Consider the following 23774-nt stretch of genomic DNA (forward strand, 5'->3'; position numbering starts at 1 on the left):
GGCTATTGTAAATAGCATTGCATGCTACAGAGAACTCATTTGTGAAAGGAAGAGTTGATTGATGTGGTGAACTTCATTTCATTGTTGTCTTATTTTAAGAAATTGCTACAGGGGCGCCTGGGTGGCGCAGTCGGTTAAGCGTCCGACTTCAGCCAGGTCACGATCTCGCGGTCCGTGAGTTCGAGCCCCGCGTCGGGCTCTGGGCTGATGGCTCAGAGCCTGGAGCCTGTTTCCGATTCTGTGTCTCCCTCTCTCTCTGCCCCTCCCCCGTTCATGCTCTGTCTCTCTCTGTCCCAAAAATAAATAAACGTTGAAAAAAAAATTAAAAAAAAAAAAAAAAAAGAAATTGCTACAGCCACCCAAACTTTCAGCAACCACCACCCTAATCAGTCAGCAGCCATCAACATGGAGGCAAGACCCTCCACCAGCAAAAAGATTATGATTCACTGATGGTTAGCATTTTTTCGCAATAAAGTTTTTTTTAATTTTTAATTTTAGAGCATGAACAGGGGAGAGGGGCAGAGGAAGAGAGGGAGAATCTCAAGTAGGCTCCATGCTAAGCATGGGTGAGGCTTGATCCCATGACTCTGGGATCATGACCTGAGCCGAAATCAAGAGTCAGACACTCAACCTACTGAGCCACCCACGTGCCCCAGCAATAAAGTAATTTAAATGTTTTTAATGTTTTATTTATTTTTGAGAGGGATAATGAGAGGGAGTGGGGAAGGGACAGAGAGAGAGGAACAGAAGATCTGAAGCAGACTCTGCACTGACAGCAGCAAGCCTAGCAAAAGGCTTGAACTCACGAGCTGTGAGATCATGACCTGAGCCAATGTCAGACACTCAACCCACTGAGCCACCAGGCACCCCTAAAGTAATTTTTAAATTAAGGCACTTACATTTTTTTAAGACATAATGGTTTTACGTACTTAATAGACTATAGTATAGTCTAAACATAACTTTTATATGCACTGGAAAACAAATTCATTTGACTCACTTTCTTGCAATATTCACTTTATAACAGTAGTTTGAAACCAAACCCACAATTATCTCCAAGGTATGCCTATACTTATTGCACAGGTTGTCATACACATTAAAAGCAAAAGAATATATAAAAAACACTTATAGTACCTGGCATATAATAAATGATAAACTTGCTATAATAATAATAACAATGATAGTTACTGCTACTATTATAAATAAGGGACCTCAGGGTTTTTCAGTGGAACTAATTATTGAAATTTATCAACTATGGTAGACTATATTAGGTAATTGAATTAAAGTTCGAATACTTATAAATTGAGGAAAAATGTTTTCCAATTACTATTTTTTGTATCAAAGTAAAATTATAATTAAAGTGGATAGAGGAGAGACAAACACATAAAACATTACTACAATATAAGGGCTATCTTAGAGCTATGAAAAAATGGCTAGGATACCTAATAGTCATTGTGGATATCTACTATTTTTTTTAATGTTTGTTTTTGAGAGAGAGTGTGAGTGGCAGAGGGGCAGAAAGAGGGGGAGACACAGAATCAAGAGCAGGCTCCAGTCTCTGGGCTGTCAGCACAGAGCCCTACGTGGGGCTCGAACCCACAAACTGTGAGATCATTACCTGAGGTGGAGTCAGACACTTAACTGACTAAGCTATCCAGGCGCCCTGATATCTACTATTTTGAGACTTAATTTTGGTACCAGTGCCCATATATTTCTCTGGGGAACTAGAGAAAGTTGGGTATTTAACCACGGCATGCCAATCAGAACATCGTATCCTGTTCACCTCTTAATTATTTCAGAGAGGGGCACATCACTGTGTATATGTGTGTGTGTGTGTGTGTGTAGTACATTATGTAGTGCAGTTTATGCTTGTGTGTGGGGGTGTATATATAAACTGAAACAGAAGTTTCTTGAGTTAATGTTTATCTTAATCCTTGGATACAATCTGATGTTTTATGTTCTAGTCAATATTATTTCACTAAAAAATGCTGCAAATACAACTCTTGAAATTTATTTCAAAACCCTATAATAAGTAGCAATCTGATAATAGGCAAGCTAAAGATCATTCAGGTCACAGTGGTATATAGAAAACAGTTCTTTCTTGATTAACTTTTACAATATGCAGGTAGGAAGGATCTTCCTTGGGTGAAAAATTGATCTAACAGGCGTAGATCACCTTACATTAACTGTAAGGGGTATATTTCGGCCCAGGTTTGACAAGTTGTACATCAAGTGCAAGCAGGAGTAAATTAACATAGCTGGATTAGTTAGTAAACCACAGGAACCAAGGTTTCTAATGTAACTCCTGATCATTCACCATTAATTAGGCAAATGTGGGTATTGAAGGCATAACAGAAATCAACAAAACTGAATATAGCACTCATCAAAAATAGTGAAAAGAAGATGAAATTATGTGATCATCAAGAAAATGTTGGGACATAAGTCTTACAGTAAATATAAATAACCCATTGGTTTTTAGTGCTAACATTTGAAGTTTGGTGCCTTAGTTGCAGTGTGCTAACGATTCAGAAATTTCATGTTTAGCTAGATTATCAAATGTCCACGGATGGATTCTGCTTCCCTTATAATATTGTTCTTCTTAGCCCTCTCTCTTATACAGGTGCTCATGTTTTCCTATGCAGCCCCACTGGCAGTCCTTTTCATTGTTGCTTTGATGAACTAACTGGTCCTAAGAGAAATCATGTTGTACTTGAGCTCTTGTTTCTTGCAGGTGAAAAGCCAAGCAAATTAACGCAGTGTGTTGCAATTATAATAGTGTGAGGATGCAATACCCTGCTATCGAGAGGGGCTGTTTTTGTGGCTGGCTTTTGGTCTGTTAAAACTGACTGCCTCAGCTAACAGTGGGCTACTGAGGTGAAAAATTGTAGTTCACAGAATGTCTACCTAATTAACATTTTCCTGATTTTTAATAGCCAAATATCGTAGGATGTACAAATCTTTCAATACAACATTTTTAGGTGACTGTTTATAGGAAAAATTGTATTTACATTCCCAAAGGTCAATACAACATTAACAACACATTAGACAGGAAAAGTTTTGTGTTCTGTTCCAGATGCAATTGGTAGAATGCCAGAAGCACATATGGGCATTTTTTTCAAAGTTTTTATTTAAATTCCACTTAGTTAACATACAGTATAATAATAGTTTCAAGTATACAATTTAGTGATTCAACACTTACATATATCAGCTGGTACTCATCACAACAAGTGTCCTCCTTCATACCCATCACCTATTTAACACATCCCCCCAAAAACCTCCCCTCTGGTAACCATCAGTTTGTTCTCTACAATTGCTCTGTTTCTTGATTTGCTTCTCTCTCTTTTTTTTTTTCCTATACTCATTTGTTTTGTTTCTTAAATTCCACATATGAATGAAATCATATGGTATTTGTCTTTCTCTGACTTATTTTGCTTGGTATGATACTCTGTAGCTCCATCCATGATGTTGCAAATGGCAGATTTCATTCTTTTTTATGGCTGAATAATATTCCACACACACATATGTATACATTCCATCGCATATATATGGACATCAGGCCTGTTTCCATAATTTGGTGATTGTAGATAATGCTGCTATGAACATTGGGGTGCATATATCCTTTTGAATTAGTATTTTTGTGTTCTTTGGGTAAATACCTAGTAGTACAATTGCTAGATCATAGAGTAGTTCTATTTTTAACTTTTATTTATTTAATTTTTTAATATTTATTTTTTGAGAGAGGGAAAGAGAGGGAGCAAGCTGGGGAGGGGCAGAGAAAAAGGGAGAGAGACATCCTAAGCAGGCTGTGCTGTCAGTGCAGAGCCTGATGTGGGACTCAAACCCACGAACTGTGAGATCATGACCTGAGCCGAAACCAATAGTCGGACACTTAACCAAGACTGAGCCATCCAGGCGCCTCTATTTTTAATTTTTTAAAGAAGTTTACTTTTGAGAGAGAGATGGGGGTGAGGGGCAGAGAGGGAGAGAGAGAATCCCAAGCAGACTTCACCCTCAGCACAGTGTCCAACACGGGGCTTGATCTCACGATCGTCAGATCATGACCTGAGCCAAAATCAAAAGTCAGATGCTTAACAGACTGACCCACCCAGACACCCCCTATTTTTAAGTTTGAAGAACCTCTATACTGTTATCTGGAGTGGCTGCACCAGTTTGCATTCCCACCAACAGTGCAGGAGGGTTCCCCTTTCTCATATGTGGGCATTTTTGAAAATGTCACAAATGTCAACAAAGATGATGAAGGTGTTGGAGCTAGGAGAGGCCATGCTACTCCATTCATAGCAACTGTTTAACAACCACATTAATTGTTTTAAGATAGGGAAGCCATTTTTAAATATTTACATCCTCACATAATAGTTTGTAATGTATTTTACTTTATAGTTATAAAGCATTTTACCATATTTTAGTATGCTTGGCATTGTAACATCATTTTTACCATTTAAATATTTGCACAGAGTATCTATGATTTTTAGAAACAAATCATTGATGTTAAGCAGGAGATGCCTCTAATTATAAGATAAAAATAATAGTAAGTTACAGAAACTAAAACTGAAATTTGAGTTTTGAGATAAAATGTTAATATACCCGGAGTTCTCATTTCTGCTGAGCCTGTGCTCTTTCGTTTCTCTCTGAATTTTATTTTGGTATATGACATTTGATATCATATAATTTATGGATATGTAAACATGTAATATTTGTATAAAAATCATTAAGCTCTGTGCCTAATATCTTTGTTGGAGAGACCATTAATATTTCATGGATTTGTGCTATTTCTTGGTCATATATTCCGTTATTATGAAAACGTATATGATACGTTTTCTCAACATTGGTATTGTTGACACTTCAGATTGGATAATTTTTTGTTGTGTAATGTTAGGAGGATAGTAGTTACCATGGGTTCTACTCACTGGATGCTAATAGCATCCCCCCAAGTTGTATAATAAAAAATGTCTCCAGACATGGCCAAATATTCCCTGAGGACTCAGTTAAGAACTGCTAAGTCATTGTATCAGTTAAGGTCCTGATAGGAAACAGATGGTGTACCTCAGTGGAGTAAATGGGGAGAATAGTATATTGTCTACAAAGATATAGACAGGCATAAGGGAATCCAGTAAGGCATGATGGAACACCTTTGGGCTGATAAGAATGAAGAAGGTTATCATTGTTATCTGGGCCTGAAAGGCAAGGATGAGAGTAGTTACAAAACATAGAGTATAAGAGAGAATTCTGTGACAGGAGCTGTGCTTCTGTAAAGGGACAGACCAAATGGCCACTCACAGTCTGGCAGGGGAGATAGCTGGGACAATAAAAGCCCCAACCTGAATCTCTAAGTGGTGCCTCCCATTGTTTGAAGTTAGTTAGTAACTGGAGGGAAAAAGAGCCACTGATGCAGTGGTGAAAAATCAGCCTTTTGAGGTCCCCAGCAAGATGGAGAAGGGTGAATAGATCTGGAAAGGCAAAGAGAGACTATCAAACACATTTCAGGATTCAATATTATATTGATTATTGCCTCTTCCCCAAACTGTTCCCATTATTTATAGCTTTATAATACATTTTTGATCTTATAGACACATTCCACTGCCTCCAGTTTTCCTCCTTATTTAAATACTGCCTCTTATTTATGAAAAAATTATTATATTGGTTTTCCTAGTATTTTTTGCAGTCTTTTCTCCTGGGTTTCATCCCCTGTCTTCCATAGGGTAAAGGATCTGTTGGTAGTAAATATTCTATGTGTAAGTTAAGATAGGTTAGGCAATGCCATAATAAGAAAAAACCTTCATATTCAATTGCTTAACACAAGGAACGTTCATTCTTTGCCTTGCAGAATCTGCCATGAGTCAGGTAACTCTCCATGGCTGCTACTCCATGTGGAGGCATTAAAAAAAAAAAAAAAAAAAAAGCTTATTTGAAAGTAGTGCTAGGTTGGTAGATATTTTGTCCCAGTAGTTGAAGATAAAAGTCTTCTGTTTTGCATTTCTGTTGTTGCTATTGAGAAACCAGGTAGGTATGTAATTTTCATTTCTTTGTAGATGATCTCTTTGCTTTGCACAGTACACTCCACCTACCCCCAGTTACTTTTCAGGTCTTTAATTTTAGTGACCTGAAATGTAACTGTGATAGATCTGGTTGTGTGTTTCATTTAATTATTCTTTTTTTTCAGATACTCTCAGCTTCATGAATCTGAAAAGTGTGTCCCACATTGTTTTTGAAATGTATCAGATTGTATTTCTTGAACACTACTTTCTTATTCTTTCTATCTTGTCTTTCTGGAGTTTGGATCAAATGTATGTTAGACTTCCTTGTATTTTCCCTGTGTCTTAGCAGTTCCTTCCGTCATCTGACCTCTTATCTCTCTGTACTGCATTCTTGGTGGTTTTTTTCAGATCTGTCTTTTAATTTGTTTTCTGTTCAGCCAATGTGTCCATTGATTTTCTAATTTGAATGGCAATACTTTTTATTTTTATAACTTTTGTTTGTCAACTTTAACTGGTCACTTGCTCCAGATAATAAGTTGATATGCCCATATATTTCTCTATGTTCTATTTTTTTTTCTTGATAATTCTATGAAGAACTATAGAATTCTATAAAGAGTCCAAACATTCTTCATCTGTTTGGGCCAGATTGTGTGTATAAATAAATGTATGTGTGGTTTTCTTGTCATCTCATCATGCTTGAGGCTCTGTCTGTAGGAATTCCCGATCCTCTTGGAGTACCAGCTCCCTTCAGAATTCTTCACTTGACTTACCACATTGTGCAGAGGCCATAACTTTACCTTCCTCTTCAAAGTCTGCAAACCCAGAGAGCTAGAGACCACCAGGGATTGGAAGATGTTATCACCATGTCTCTGGTTCATGCTTTCATGTACTATTCTTTCAACTTTTCTATCGGTTTGATAGTTTTCACATAAAAGTTGGGGAAAAATACAATTAAATTAATTTTTTAAAAAAGAGAAGCAAGCTGATTCTAGGCATTCCTTAGCTAAAAACTAAAGTAGAGATGGCTGATTTATAGAATAGGAATAATCTTTCTTTTTTCAAAAAAGGAGCTTTTGAGATAATTCTATTCCCCTTTCTTTATTGACTTCTGCTTTTCTTTATTTCCCCCCCTTTTCTCTTGCTATGTGGGTAGGATTTGTTCTTATAAATACTTGCTTTGAATTCATATTTCACTGATTTTCATTTTTAAAAATTGCTTAAAAATGTTACACATTTTTCTCCAAATCAAACTTTAGCTGGTGCTTACAAGTTTTGATAGTACTATGATAATTTTCATCTTTTCTAAATAGTATTTTAATTGTAAATTTTAAGTGCTAAAATCATATGCATTTGGAAACTTTGGTATGTGTAGATAAATATGGAAAAATCACTTATAATATTTGGCATACATAGGTAAATACAAAAATATAGAAAACATGAAAATATTATTATACCCTAAATTCCCTCTATTTTGAGAACTACCATAGACATTCTTATGTATATTCTTTTAGTTTTTTTTTTTTTTTTTTATCTACAAGGCACAGCTTAGGTGTTTGTTCTAAACAAAATCAAGATCCCATTACATATAAGATTTTGTATCCTGACTTACAATATGAGTATTTTTGTGTGTCCATATTCTTGTAAAAATGGTGTTAATAACTGCTTATTAGTTATTAGTTATCAGTTTAATAACTTTTAAAAATGGTGTTAATAACTGCTTATTAGTTATCAGTTCACCATGTGCATATATTTTATTTAATGAATCCTCTCTTAGTTATCTAGATCGTTTCAAATTTTGCTATTATAAATTGTATATTAAGGGGTGCCTGGGTGGCTCAGTCAGTTAAGCATCTGACTTCGGCTCAGGTCATGATCTCACAGTCCATCAGTTTGAGCCCCCCATCTGGCTCTGTGCTGACAGCTCAGAGCCTAGAGCCTGCTTCAGATTCTGTGTCTCCCTCTCACTCTCTGCCCCTCCCCCACTCTGTCTCTCAAAAATAAATACTAAAAAATAATAAATTACATAATAATATATGTCTTTATACATATATTGTACTGTAGATCTAGGATTATTGCCTTAAAATGAATTTCAAAATACAGATTGTGGGACAAAATAGGATAAATGTTTTTAAGTCTTTTGATACATATTGTTAAATTGTCCTTTAGAAGAGTTGTCCAAATTGAACAACCACCAGCTGTCCATGTAAGAATGTGTATTTCCTATCCAGATGAACTATTTAAATACAGTCTTTCCCAGCTTGGTTGGTGGTATGTGATGTCACCTTGTCTTGATTTGAATTCGGTTTCTAGTACTAATGAGTTTTAATATGTTTTTCACATGTTTGCTGGTTGTTGCTATTTGTTTTTACAACTCATAAAAAAGAACTTTAAGGTACTGTTGTCCAAAGTAAAATGAGGTATGAGAAGCCACACCTTACTACCTTGCTCTCCAACTTCTCAATCAGGTCATCTGCCCTACTACAGGAAGCAGGGTACAGATTCCATTGAGCAAGCAATTTTACATAACAATCTCTCCATGGTCATATTACCTATTAAAGCACTGACTGATGGTTTTCCTAAAAATGACCTTAGAGTAATAACAAAAGAACTAATGAACATCTCAAGAGAGAAAAAAAAAAAAAAAAAAGAAACAGAAAACTATACCACTGTTAGAGCATCTTTTTATGTCTGTGCCTATCTTTCATCTTTTTGGGGAGCATACATCCTTTTCTAGTTTGTTTATGTGATATAGATAAAGGGTGTTACTCTTTGTTATTATGTTGCAAAATTTTTTCAAAAATGTGTTTAAAATTCTTTTGATGATATACAGAAATTTTACATCTTTGTATAATAAAAATATCATTTTTAATGGTTTCTTCCTTTTTCTTTCCTGCTTGGAGAAATTTCCCCCAATTTATGATGTGCTAAATATTCACTGATATCTTCTTTCATTTCCTTTATATCAATCTACATTTAAACTTCTAATCATTCTGAAAAAAATTTGTTTTAGATTTTACTTATTTATTTTGAGAGAGAGAGTGGGGAGGAGCAGAGAAAGAGGGAGTGAGAGAATCCCAAGTAGTCTCTGTGCTATCAGCACAGAACCTTATGCAGGGCCCCATCCCTTGAGCCATGAGATCATGACCAGAGCCAAAATCAAGGGTCGGATCCTCAACTGACTGAGCCACCCAGGCACCCCCGAATACACGTTATAAGGGAGTGGTCCAGATTTATATATTTCCAAACAGTTTATCAATGTCCCTGAACCATGTACTTATATTAAGTTCCTCCACTGATTTAAACTGCCACTTTTTATCATATTGTAAATTATAGTTTTTATTTCCTTCTTTGGCCAAGATTTACTTAGAAATTGCTTTTGAATTTCCAATCTTTAATAAAAAGCTTGTTTCCAGAGACTATGACCTCTGCAATTTCTATATTTTGCCATTTCTTGGCATCACCATTACCATTCTTACAGTAAAGATATATAACATACCTACATGGTTTAAAGATACACAACTATTTGATTCTATTTATTTTGTTTAACTTATCTATAGTAATCTAATTCTTCCTTATTAAAAATGGTTAGGTTTAATAAACTTTAAAAAATTACTTGGTAAGATTTTTAATTGGAGTTGAATTGGAGAAGAATCCCAGGTTCTTTCTAGTGTAATGTACCCTATTTGCACTTGGCTAGTGTTAATGATATCCACTAGTCAAATTGTAGTGAAATGTATACAGTTCTTGTGTCACCGTGACTTCTCTGGGGGCAAAGTTCATGCCTTCCTTGACCTTATCCTGGCACATGATTTGTAGACAATAAACACCTTTAAAATGCAGTTGAATTTTACCCACGTTAAAGTCAGTGAAAACCTGCAGGAGGAAATTCCTAAAGACACTAAATCCCACAAATAGTAAAGAAATCATTGTGTCCTCAATGTCAGACTTAGGGTCATTGAGTAGAAGGTGACAGGCCTTCAGATATGGTTCAGGTCACTGTTTCTCTCAGATAGTTTGTCTACCCCTGTAAGGTTGTCATATGAAGAACTTAGTCTTGACAGTGGGTTGAATTTGGTGGGTCTGAGATATGGGATTTCTATTCCTAGAAAAGTAGATGTGGATCAAATCAACTGTGGTACTATTGAAATAATCTTCCCAGGAAGTAGTACATTAATCCAGAAGTAGAGCCAAGAACCTTCTCAACTCAAGGCCATAAAGGTCACTACTGCTATTCTCATCTGGCTAAGCCATCATGAGACTTGAAAGACACACTTTTGTTCCTTCTGTGATAAGTTTAAGCGTAGAAGTATTTACCCACATTAGTAACCCCAATGTCCAACTTCAGCTTTCTCCTTCCAGACAAGCAGCCAGTCTCCTCTGAGGTCTTCCCATGATGCTCTCAGCATGTGTGGGTGATATGGGCTTCTCCTGGAACCACTGACTAACCCTACTTTTCCCTGTCTGGGGTAGTCTTTCTTCCTCTACTCTTTTGGCTGCTCCCTTATTTAGGAACTTTCTTCTCTTCCCTGCATACTGAACATCTAACATTATTACCTAAAGAGTTTAGGTTTTACAAGGATTATTAAATGATCTGGAAGAAGTTTCCTTTTCAGCTGCCACATAAACTTAAGCAACCCTGATGGCAAGAGTGCAGAATGAGGGGTGTGTATGTGACTGTGTGTATGTGTGTTATGCATGGGGAGGGAGAATGGGAAACACAAATGAGTATTTTAATGAATTATCCTATTGAAGGGACTAGATTCTTTCAATTCTCTCTAGAGACAATCTGAGTTAATTTTTTCAGGGTCTAGGAGGGTGACAAAATAAGCTTATTCTCTGACATCCCAGATGGCTTGCTCCCAGGGCAGAACAAGAGAAACCTGGCTGAGGCTGTGGAAGTTTGAGGAATCTCTTGAGCTTTTTTACTGGGCTGCTGACCAGATTCAGATTCTCTCTTCTCTATGGGAAGTTCCTGATTTCTTCTCTCCAGACCTTCCTGTCTTCATCCCTTGCCTGGGCGAGTTTGACTCTCCCTTGCTTTCTTTAATCTTGGCTCACTCCTTATTTTTCCCTCCTTTTGTCCCTAGAACCCCAAAGGAAACATAATGGTGGTCTATGTGAATCCAGTGTATAGACATAATTGTTTGGCTTGCACTAGGGGAAGCCTGTATGCTTTTGCAGTTAAATTAGTGGCCAGTGTTTAAACATTAGGAAATTTCACATAAAAATCCGGATTCCCAACTTCTCTTATAATTTGGAAGATCTGGCCAGATTATATCCATATTTGTGGCACAATGAATTGGAGTCCTTGAAAACATCATGATCACAGAAAGAAAGCAGTCACAAAAGACCACATATTACATGGTTCCATTTCTATGACGTGTCCAGAATAGGCAAATCTGTAGATACAAGAAAGTGGATTTGTAGTTGTCTAGGGCTGGGGGGTGGGGGGTTTGAGGAAAATGGGGAGTGATTTTAAAGGATACAAGGTTTCCCTGAGAGATGAAAATGTTCTAAAAGCTATTGTGGTAGTGGTTGCGCAAATCTGTGATTATACTAAGAAAATCATTAGTGTGTATAATTTGAAGGTGTGTGTGTGACTTATAGCTCAATACAGGTATTAAAAAATGAGTTGGGGGTATCAGATGGGGAACATGAATTCTAATTTACCCCAGTCTCCATCATGTCTCCATCATTCTATAGACACAGCGAGGGCCTAGCTGGCCTCTCTTACTTATATTCTGTCACTGACTTCTGCTGGCATTTGACTTTTAACCCCCATTTAACATTTGTGAGCATTTTCCTTTTTTTAGTATCTTCCTCATAACCTCCCTTTTCTCATCCTTTTCCTCATGAAAATTACCTTTAGTTGACTATCTCAGAGCACATCTTCTATGGAATTTAAGACTATAGAAGAATAAAGAAAAGTAATTCCTTATTAATAACAACATCGCTGTCATATTAAACCCTGTCAAACCAAACTTGGAAAAACATACAATCTGGATTCTGGATTTATTATGCAAATGCTGTGTGCTATGCCAACAGAAGAATAACAGGAAATGGTTTATAATCCCGAGTCATCTTAAGTATTCTCCCCTGAACAGCCCTGCAGGATGACCAGGCTGGAGGTGCTGCAAGGCTGGAGATTGAGCTGGAATAGCGGGCATTTTTAAACAGCTTGTTGACGGACTGGCTTGTGAGAAAACCAACATTACATTGAAACTCTTAGGGATACTTTAAATTGGTGGATTATATGGTTGCTTGATTAAGTTTGGGTTATGTAAACAGTGGAGTGTTTAGATTTAGGCTTGGCTGTTGGAGTCCAGGCAGCTGTTTGTACTTAAGTCCAGCAAGAAGTCTTGTTAATCAAAGAACTGACTGAATTTCTTTCTTTCTCCCACCCCCGCCCCGCTGCTTTTTTTGTACCTGTGTTGTTTTTCCTCCTGTCCAAACCCTTTGGGCTCTGGACTGTCAGGAGGCGAGGCAGAGCATTTTGAATTCTCCTCTGAGGACCAGGAACTTATTTTTTTGATTACATGGATGTGCCCCACAGATTTCCCTCACTGTGAGGTAATCACTTCATTTATCCAAGTTCTACAAAGCCTTTATTATTCCGGTTAGTCCATATTTTTGAAGCTAAGTCATCAGTTTTGATGCGTTTGTTGTAAAATGTGGTTTAACAGCTTGTTAGCACATTTATTTTTTTTAATGGAACCCAAAGATATTTCATGCTTGAGCAGCAGTGGATTTAAGAGCCGATGAAAAGCTGCGCGAGCTGTGTGCATTCATCACAAAACAATGGCACGAGAACGGTGCAGAGTAGTGCACAGGGCTGGCACCAGCGGTAGTGCAGGCTTTCTTCATGAGCTTAGGTTGCCTTTTTTTTTTTTTTTTCCTAACAGTGTCTTGTAAATAACCAGTGTTGCATGATGCTTGTTGGTTTCAGGTCGTCTGGGATGTGCTGGATCATTTGAGCAGTCTGAGTTCGTGTGGTTTTTCTACCCTCTGAGATGATTCTATTTTATTTTGTCCACAGAGCAAAAGGGAAACTGGGACTGTTGTTCTCTGTCTTCCGTATGTGGCTTTGTAAAGTTGTCTTAGATCTAACGGGTTGGAACTGAGAGCTATTGTAGAGCCTGGTGAATGTCAGAGAGCCTTTGAAAAGTAAAAGGGGGGGAAGCCACAGTCTCTTTCCACAGCCTCATCACAAATACAAACTAGGCCATTTTCCTAGGAGGCAGCAAAAGTGAACATTCTGTGTCTGACCAAAACCAACCTTTGGTTGAGAACTTTGATAATTTGGGGAGGAAGCAGAGGCACATGGTCTTCTTTGCCTAAATCCAGAACTGTCTTTGTACTGGGCTAGGTGTTGGATTAAACAGATCTGCAGCTTTTGGGGAGAACCTCATGAGTAGAATTGGTGAAAATGGACTTGCTAAAATGTGTTAGCTTCTCATTTTCCCTTTTTGCATTTCTTCACTGTCAAGTGCATAAACAAAGCAACAGTGATTTTGTTTTTTTGCAAGAGTGATTTTTTTTTTCACCATTCAAGTCAGAGCTCACATTTCCTTTATATTCAAACAATTAGAGAGTAAAGAGTATTAAGAGAAAGAAAGCAAGTTTCTTATGTGAGAAAGAGATTGAAGCACTTGCATGGGGGAAGAAGAGGAAACCACAGGAAAAAAGTTACCAACTACTCTGCCTGGTGATCACCTAATAGTGGATGAGATTCATATTTCCAGTCTGCCCACACCTCCAATGTTTCTTTGAGGCTGAGAGCATAAAATGGAACACTTATGTGAGGCTACCTTAAGTTTTCAAAGAAAGGAAGGGAAGGAGGAAGGGAGGAAGGAAGGAAGGAGGACTGTTGCTAATGGTGATGGTACTAATGTACAGAATGATGACAAATAATCATCCTGGAAGGGATACTTTGTATGAACTACTCCAAATGTCTGATTTTGTAGAGAAAGAAAATGGAACAGAGAAACTTGTCTTCTCTCACTTTCCTTCTGACCTGAATGGATATCCCTTAATTCTGGATATTTCATATAAATGAAATCATATAACATGTGGCCTTTTGTGTCTGGATTTTTTTTACTTAGCCTAATTCTTTCAAGGTTCATTCATGTTGTAGCATGTATTTGAACTCCATTCCCTTTTAGGGCTGAATAATATTCTATTGTATGAATATTATATTTTGTTTAGTCATTCATTAGTTGATGGACATTTGGATCCTTCTGCCTTTCAACTATTGTGAACAGTATTGCTATTGATAGTCATATAAAAGTTTTTGTTTGAACATCTGTTTTCAATTCTTTTGAAGTCGAATTGCTGAGTCATATGGCAATTCTATGTTTAACTTATTGAGGAACCACCAAACTGTTTTCACAGTGGGTATACCACTTTACATTCCCATTGGCAAATGTATAAGGGTCTCAATTTCCCCACATCCTCACCAACACTTGTTATTGTCTACTTGATTCTAGCTATCCTAATGTATTGAAGTGGTATCTCATTGTGGGTGTGGTTTGAATTTTCCTTGTGACTAATAGTGTTGAACATATTTTCATGAGCTTATTGGCCATTTGTATCTTCTTTGGAGGAATGTCTACTCAAGTCCTTTGCCCATTTTTAAATTGAGTTCATTGACTTTTTTTTTATTATTGTTGAGCTGTAAGAGTTCTTTTTATTCTCTGGATACTAGACACCAGATATACTGTTTTAAAATGTTTTCTCTCATTCTGTGAGTTTTCTTTTTGATGCACAAAAGTTTTTAATTTTGATGAAGTCCAATTTCTTCTTTTTTTCACCTGTTCTTTTGGTGTCATACTTAAGAAACCACTGCCTAATCCAAAGATTGACTTTGTTTTCTTCTAAGAGTTTTGTCATTTTAACTCTTATATTTAGTTATTTGATTCACTTTGAGTTAATTTTTATAAAGAGTATGAGATAAAGACTTCATTCTTTTTTACATTTGGATATTGAGTTGTCCCAGAACTATCTGTTGAAGAGAATGTTCTTTCCCCCATCGAATGGCTATGCACCCTCGTAGAAACTCGCTTTTCCGTAGATGTATGAGTTCTTTTCTGGAGATTCCATTCCATTTCATTGATCATTGTCTACCCTTATGACAGTATCTAGAAATTCAGTTACAAGTTCTTTATCTTAAGTTACTTAGAAATTATTTTGAAATTTTCAAATTGAAGCATTTTATGAGTAATACCTTTATTGTTAAATTGTGTTTTTCTTTCAGTGATTCAGAAAATGGGATGTCCATATAACCATTTTATTTTCCTTGAAGTTCAGTAACTACCATATATGAATGGTGTTGCTTATATCAGTTTTTCCTGGAACACGGCACGTCTTTTTTAAGCAGCAGATTCACATCTATTTTATTTTAGGCAACTTTTCTTCTATTATATTTCTGTTCATGTTTTTGCTTGTTTTTTTTCCTATTCTGTTTCTCAGAGAATTCAGTTCTGCATGTGTGATAGACCTCTTGTCTGTCTTCTATTTTTTTTTTTTAATTTAGTGTTTCAGAGAGAGAGCACAAGCAGGGGAAGGGCCGAGAGAGTGGAGGAGATAGAGAATCCCAGGTAGGCTCCACACTGTCAGCAGAGTTCAACATGGGTGGGTCTCGATCCCAGGAACTGTGAGATCATGACCTGAGCCAATATCAATAGTCGGATGCTTAATCGACTAAACCACCCAGGTGCCCCCTTCTATTATATTTTAATCTTTCTTTTTATTCTGTGTGATTTCATTAAGCTGTCCTGTATGTCCATAGGTTTCTAAAAATTATGATTTTTTTGGTATTTTTTCTTGCCTCAAGTGTGGCTTTCAATATCATAATGTATCTGTATTTCTTTTGGGGGGGGGACATATTTATAGTAACTGTTTTGAAGTCCTTGTCCATTAAGTCAAACATCTGGGCCCTGTTACATACAGTTTGTGTTGCCTGCTTTTTTCCTCCCTGTGTATGGGACACATACAAAGAAACATTTCTGTTTCTTTGAATGTTTCATAACTTTTTTATTAAACATTGGGCATTTTACTTAATTTTTTTTTTTCAGAGAGAGAGAGAGAGCATGAGAAGGGAGGGGCAGAGAGAGGGAGAGAGAGAATCTGAAGCAGGTTCCACTCTCACTGCAGAGCCCAATGCAGGGCTTGAACTCACAACTGTGAGATCATGACTTGAGTCGAAATCAAGAGTTGAGATGTTTAACTAACTGAACCACCCATGTGCCCTCCAGAAATTGGGCATTGTAGATAATATATTTTAGCAACTCAGGATATTGATCCCCCCATCAGGGTTTGTTGTTGTTTGCTTGTTTATTTGTTTAGTGACTTGTCTGGACTATGGTAGTGAAGTCTGTTTCCCCCACTCCCAATGTGAAACCTTTGGTGTATTTGGAGGGATTGCTGTACTGTTTTCAAAAATGCCCCAGGGCATAGATTGCACTACAGCCTCATCCAATCAGTTTTTTATCCCTTTTCAGGGGTAGTTTTATGCCAGTCTTTGAGGTTTGTTATGACCATAGGAGGCCTCTTCTTAGCTGTCTCTTTCCCTGGTTCTTTCTGGTAAACTAGCTGACTTGTAATTTAACTCATTGCTTTTATGGAGCTCTCGGCTTCCTTCTAATTGTTTACTACCAAAGTCCCCACTGTTTTGAAGAGTGTTTGGAGAGGCTTGCATTTTCCAATACTCTGTTTCAAATAACAGACTTTTTGCGTAGAGCTCAATATTCTTATGGCCTGCATCTCCCCTGGGCAAAATCTCTGAGCCACTGCTCCAGAGCGGGTGATGAGGACAGAGTCTTTCTATTTCTAGGGTGGCATTCCTGATTCATCAGCAGTACACTAGGTAGAAGCAAGAGCCTCCAGTCTTCTCAGCTTCTCCTAGTCTGGAACTTTCATGCTGTGAGTGAACTGGGATAAAGATCATTGGGCCCCTAGTATTCTCAGGCACCTGCTGTGCCTGGCATGGAGACTCTGTCCTATGTTGATGGCCAGGGGAAGGAGACAAGCCCCTGACTCCTTGGCTGAACTCACCTGCACTTTATCCTCTGCAGTGTGAAGTTGGGAGGGTATGAGAAATATGATGGGCTAGCCCTCGTGGTGAGGTACTATAACCCTTGACTGTGAGTTGGAGTGGGGCTTTTGCCACATTGAACTGGGAGTGGGTAGGGAAGTATCAGGTCATGGCTAAAGTACCACAAATTCTCACTATTCTTACCAAGATTTAGTAGATTTTCTTGAATGAATGTTCTCTATTTGCTGTATGCCTTTGGGAGAATTCCCAAAAGATCTAATTTTTAAAAAAGTATCAGCTCCATTTTCTTTTCCCTTTATTTCTTCTTTTCTTAAAAATATTTTTTAAAAATCTTATTTCCTCCTATTATTTCAATGCCTATGTTTATATCGTGTGCCCTTCTTAATTTTTTGAAACTATGTTTATAATCTGCTTGAGTATGGAGATCTATTTATCTGACTCCTTAAATAATTTCTGTTAGGCTATGTATGCTTCATCTGTACTTTTATTACTTTCCTGTTTTTGCTTTGAAGTTTCTTTTCATAAATTCATAGCTGGTTCTTTTCTTATTATTACTTCCCTCTGAGAGAGAGAGGCTATTTTCAAATGTGTTTTGAGGATGGGCAGGAAAGTGAAACAGCATTAAATTTCCATTTGGATTTGTTTTCTTGAATATCTCCTCACTGAATCTTTTTAAAAATACTCTTTGCTGGGGAACACATCCCTCTCATTCTCTGTGTAGCTCATAGCCATGCCCATCTAGTTACGCTCCCTGTACTGTGACCTGGGGATGACATTCTCTTCTTGGCTGTGCCTCACCTCCAGAAGGTCCCTCTAGGTTCGAAGGACAGGTCATACACAATTAGAAATGGCATGTCTATTTCACCTTCAACTTCACCTCTCCTGCTGTTCTTTGGTTTCAGTTTGGCTCTCTTGGGGGACATTATCTGCCTTTTCCCATGCTCAGTCCACAGACTTTGATTTCATTACTAACAAAGAATCACTAGATAGGCCTTCCAGTACTGTGCCTTATTAATAAGCAAGAATCCTGTTTCTTGATTTGTGTCTGAGGGGTTTCTGTGCCCCCCACCCCCACCCCAACGTTCTCCTTAAGATCCACATATCACTGTTTGGGTATATATTTGCTTTGTAGTTTTCATTTCTGGTAGTATCCTTTTTTTTTTTTTTATTACACTGAAGATGAAGTTGGCTTTTTAAAAAGTTTTATTGTTCCTTGTTTTTAGCATATATCAAGAAGTAAGAATTCCTTTCATCTTCTGTGTTTAACCAGATATCAAGTTAGTTCACATCTATTTTGATAACATATATTTGATCATTTTTCTAACGTCTTGTTTGCAGTTTTAAAATTTCTCTTCTTGATATTTCCTCTAATTTTTATATGCAATCTTTAACAGGACTGATACAGTATCTTGTTTAATATTTGGAATTTATATATCTGTTTCTTTTGTGTCAAACATTACTCTTAAATTGTTTAACACTTTTCCTAATGTTCTTAGTGTTAATGAGTGTTAATTACTCCTCTGAAGAGATCAGGCTTCTGGTAGTCTTCCATTATTAGTTTCCCTCACTTAAGATCTTACCCTGCCTTCCATATTTTGTTGCAATCATCTTGTAGTTAGAATCTAGATCTGTCTTGGAGCAGCTTTCACAGCTGTTCTGAGATTGGATTCTCCTGCAACTACTGTGCTTCTTTAATTAACGATCCTCTCCAACTGTACCAGGCTAAATATTCATGACTATTTTATTTGATTTTTGCATTAAAAATGGGAATACTTCGAAGAAAGTTGTGTTCATGAAATTGAGTACTCAGATGCTTTTAGGTACCAAAGAGCAAGAAATTCAGTCTCCATTCAGGGTATATTTGTAGAAACTTTTGAGACATGCTGCATTATATCTGGCTGCTTTTTCACAAAGATCCACCTTACTAGTAATATGTACTGAATAAATGAATAAAAAATGAGTGAATTGCACAGGACATTTGCTTCAGTAAAAATTAAGTGCTCACTTTGATCAAGTTTTGGGGTGATGATGTTCGTGGGGTTCAGAGCCAACAGCCAAGAAAGAATTCTTGAAGACGTCTTTGGTGCAAAAAAGTGATTCTATTAAAGCATGGGGACAGGACCCAGGGGCAGGAAGAGCTGCTCTGGGGTTGCAGGGGGTAACCGTTCTCTGGAGTTGGGGGAGATAAAGTCAAGAGGGAGATTCCAAAGAGACTTTCACAAGCTGCCTTCAGCCTGCCTCATGCTCCCTCATCAGCTTCCTACATTTCCTTGTGATTTAGGACATAGCTTTAGGACATCTTGATGAGGGAGCATGATGCAAGCTGAGAGCAAAGTACAGGCTAACAGCAACCCCTGCCCCCTGGTGGGACATGTATGATATTCCCTGACACCCCCAGCTACCCCAAAACAGAAAAGGACAAAAAACAAATGGTTAAACTGGTAAGTGTCTCCACCAGTTTACCAGAAAAAGGCAATCCCATCAGTGGCCTAAAGTCCAGGAATTCCCTAATGTCTTACAGTTAATGCTTTGCTACAGGGGGAAAACAAAACACCTTAGCTTGACAATAGCTAGGCCTCCAGTAAGTCTTTAGCATATGAAAGCCTTTTTGGAAATTCCCTCTTGACTTTATTTCTCCCCCCCCCCCCACCTCCATAAAATGGTTGCCCCTACAACCCCAGGGCAGCTCTTCCTGCCCACACCCATGGGTCCTATCTGTGCTTTAATAAAATCACCTTTTTGCACCAAAGATGCCTTCAAGAATTCTTTCTTGGTCGTCAGCTCTGGACCCCATGAACCCCCCCGTCACTCCAAAACTTAAGTACTTATGATTGGATATTGTTCTACACTTTGATATATGGACTTTTAGGTGGTTTTTCTTAATATTGGATAAAATTGATGAACACTTTCTTTTTAGCTAATGGGCTTGAGCTAACTAAGGCAGGTGGATGAGATGGCAGTTAGATATAAATGTATAGAATTTTCCATTGCAAGACCGACTTTGCAAAGGAAATTTAACCTGTGTTCAGAAGGGTTACTAGAGCAGGTGATACCATGGAAATAGCCTTGAAATCACAACCAGGTGATTTGCATTTGTGTCCTAATTCTGTTATTTCCTAGTCTTATAGCCTTGGACAAGTTCTTTTATCATGCTAAACTTATATGTTTTAATCTGTAAATTGATGATAATAATATCTAGTTCACAGAATTATTCTAAGGATTATGTGAAAGCCACTGAGTTAGAGACTGTCATTGAATGGTAATTGATCCTGAAACTATTAGAAAAGGTCTAGAAATATATATGGGCATATATAATTTCAAAAACTATAACAGAGTAAGGTTGATTTCTGTAGTTAATTTTGTGGTGTATAAATGGGTAGACAGCTAGCTGCCTGAAGAATAGTCACTTTCCCTTTCCTTTTTACTAATAGAATCCTTATATTATTAAGGGTGGTAATGTACCTAGCTAAAATTCTATGAAATTCAAGCCTCACTATCCAGGTTAGGGTGACAAATAAAACACACAATGGTTGCTGGCGATGGAGCTTCTGAAAATAGTTGATGAATGAGACATCTGATGTGGGGTGAAACAAATAATGCATGAAATAAATGAGAATTTAAAATAGAAAAATGTCCTCAAAGACCTAAGGAAAACTGTTGTTTTGCATGAAGTCTGTTGTAACTAAACTATAATTCAAGTGTGACAGCAAATACATTTCCATGTATTCAAAATCTCAGAACTTGCATTATGATTTGGTCACATTAAGGACCAAATCGTAAAACTTCTTTTAAAACTTTTAACTTCTTTAAAAAGTTTTTTTAATGTTTATTTATTTTTGAGAGAGAGACAGAGAGAGAGAGCAAGGTGGGGAGGAGCAGAGACAGAGAAAGGGAGACACAGAATCTGAGGCAGGCTCCAGGCTCTGAGTTGTCAGCACAGAGCCCAACGTGGGGCTTGAACTCACGAACTGCAAGATCATTAACCTGAGCCAAAGTTGGATGCTTAACTGACTGAGCCACCCAGGCATCCCAAGGAGAATATTCTTAACATCAAGATCAAATATATTTTATTTTCTTTATTTAATGAAAATCACCCACATAAAGTTTTTTTTTTAATAGAGTGATAATTATTTTATTGTTCAGTGTTTTGTTTTTTTAAGGTCTCCAAATTCCTTTATTGTTTTCTGAGGACATGTCTTTATAATATGTCTAAATTAATGCAAGCTTTTAATTAGACAGGATATCTATGACAGGGTTTTGCCTCTCTCACATTTAGTCTCTCTTCCATCTCTTCTCTTTTTCATTTCCTTTTTCTTTCTCCTTTTTAATTTTTAATTTTTAAATTTCTTTCTAGGTTTGCTCAGATTTCATCATGTTACTTCCTTTCTCTCCTCTCCAGGATTTTCCCATAGTTTCTTAGATCCTATATTCTCTTTCTGGGTTTTCTGGCCCTTAAGTAACTTCCCAAGAAAGAACCATGGAGACTATTTGCTTTCTTCCATGTTTTGCATGCATTAAAATGTCTTTGTTCCACTCTCACAGGCAACTGATAAGAGATTGGCTGTTGAATTCCAGATCAAAAGTCATTTTGTCTTGGGGCTTGAAGGCATTGCCCCAATGTTTTTTTTATTATTTAGGAGGTTTATTTACATTATATGTGCTCTGGGTGTTTTTACCTACTTGAAAGCTTTTAGAATCTTTTTTTTTTTTTTTTCCATAGATGTGCTGAAGTTTCTTGAAGATATATCTAAATGAGGGCTTTTGTTGGGGAGGTGGGGTTTGCTCATTTATTTTCCTGGGGGCACCTTGGCATCTCTCAGTCTTCAATTTTTCTTTAACCCAAAGGAATTTCCTATTGTTTATTTGAAAATTTCCTTTTACCACTTTCTCTGCCTTATATTTACAGGACTCATTTTTTGGCCACTGGATCTCTGTATCTCATTTCTTTTCACTCATAACTTCCACTTTTATTTTCCTTTATATTCTTTGAAATTTCCTCATGTTCTTCTATTATTTCTATTTTATAAAATCACAATTTTATTCCTAAGTGTTGTTTCTTGTTCTTTGATCGAGTGATTGCCATTGGTGATGAAATATTCTAAAATTGAGTTGTACTGCTCTTTGTACAACTCTATGAACATACTAAAAACATTTAATTGTATACTTTCAATGGATGGTTTTTATGGTGTGTGAGTTATACCTCAAAGCTGTTAAAAGGAAAAATATAGACTGTGGAAGGATAGGATAAGATCCAGCTAGAGGATTTATTCTTTGTTAGTAGACACATTTCTTTCACTGTACTCAGGTAAAAGACATCTCTGAAATTAATTTTGCATTACTCTTTTTTTCCTATAAAGACCATCATTGCTGTTGATTTAAACTGGATTTCATTTGTACAAAAATATCCTGTGAATCCTACACTATGTAATTTTCCCTTATGCCCTATTCCCCTGAGTGATAACTTCTGCTGGTGGTTATTAGCATTTTGGACATGAAGTTTTAAACCCAGTCTTCTAGGTGACCACAGTCTTACCCAGGCTACAGACAGATCCCAGCATCTACTTTATTATCTTTTCCATCCTCTCCTTCTGCCTGAAATAATTTTGAGTCACTCTGCCCACAGACTAGGGTCTCCAGCTGTGTGGACTCCTACATGGAGCTCTTTTCCTTAGAGCTGCACACATACTGTTCCCATCATTAAGCAGCTGGAGGTCAAGAGGAGCTAGATCTGGTTGTAAAGGCATAGTCACTACATCTTCTTGAGTTATGAACCTGTTGTACAATTACTTTCTAATCAGTAAGCAAGTGTGGAAACCTCAGGAAATGCTAGGTCACTCCTTACATAGTCCTTGTTTATTTAAAGAGTACATTTTAAATATTTTCCAGTCTTTGTCAATACCTACTTTCTCTTTTATTCAGAAACTTGGGGTGGAATGCTATGCAAATAGAGGAGATTTTAAATAAAAATAAAATTAATAAGAGGGTGGAATGGACTACATACTCTTCCAGAGAATATGGAACCTGAAAACAGGCAGAATCAGATATTAAACTCTTCCAGCCTACAGATGCCTCTGCATTTATACTTGATTGTAAAGGAGATGTCCCCAGTTTTCTGTAGCAAAATACGTTTACAACAAGGCAGCTAATCCATAGAAAATATTCCTTATTAGATACTCTCTCCCAAGAAAGCTGATCAGATAATCATAGGGAAGAAGGGTGCCCTCTCAGAAAACAAAATGAAAAGGACTTTTATTCCAAAGATAAAAGTATAAATTTTATCCTTGTGATTTTGGGTGGCTTTTTTGTGATGGTGGTCATCAAAACTGGTATTCCAGTACTGAGCTTTTATATCTGTGTGCTGATTTCTTACATTTCACTTTCTTCTGGGTGATTTTTTTTTTTTTTTAATATATAGGGTTGGAAAATGTAAGTGACAGTGAGATGGGTCCCTGGTAGCTTTCATAGTCACCAGCACTTTTATAGTAATTTTCTGCCTCTAAGAAATTCTGCTTATAATTGAACCTCATGAAAGGTCTCCATCCTGGTGGGGGTTGCCTGTATTGTTGAGTTCCCAGCAAGCCTTGAATCTTGGTCTTAGGCAATGAGGCAGTTGCTAGTAGCATACTACCCCTCCTCACAAAAGGTATTCTCTCATTTTTCTTTTTTTTCTTTTTTGTTTTGCCTTTTTTTCTTCTTTCTGTTCTGATTGATTTTATTGGTTGGTTGATTCA

The sequence above is a fragment of the Leopardus geoffroyi genome, chromosome A3 (genome assembly GCF_018350155.1).
Source record: "Leopardus geoffroyi isolate Oge1 chromosome A3, O.geoffroyi_Oge1_pat1.0, whole genome shotgun sequence".
Taxonomy (NCBI): Eukaryota; Metazoa; Chordata; class Mammalia; order Carnivora; family Felidae; genus Leopardus; species Leopardus geoffroyi.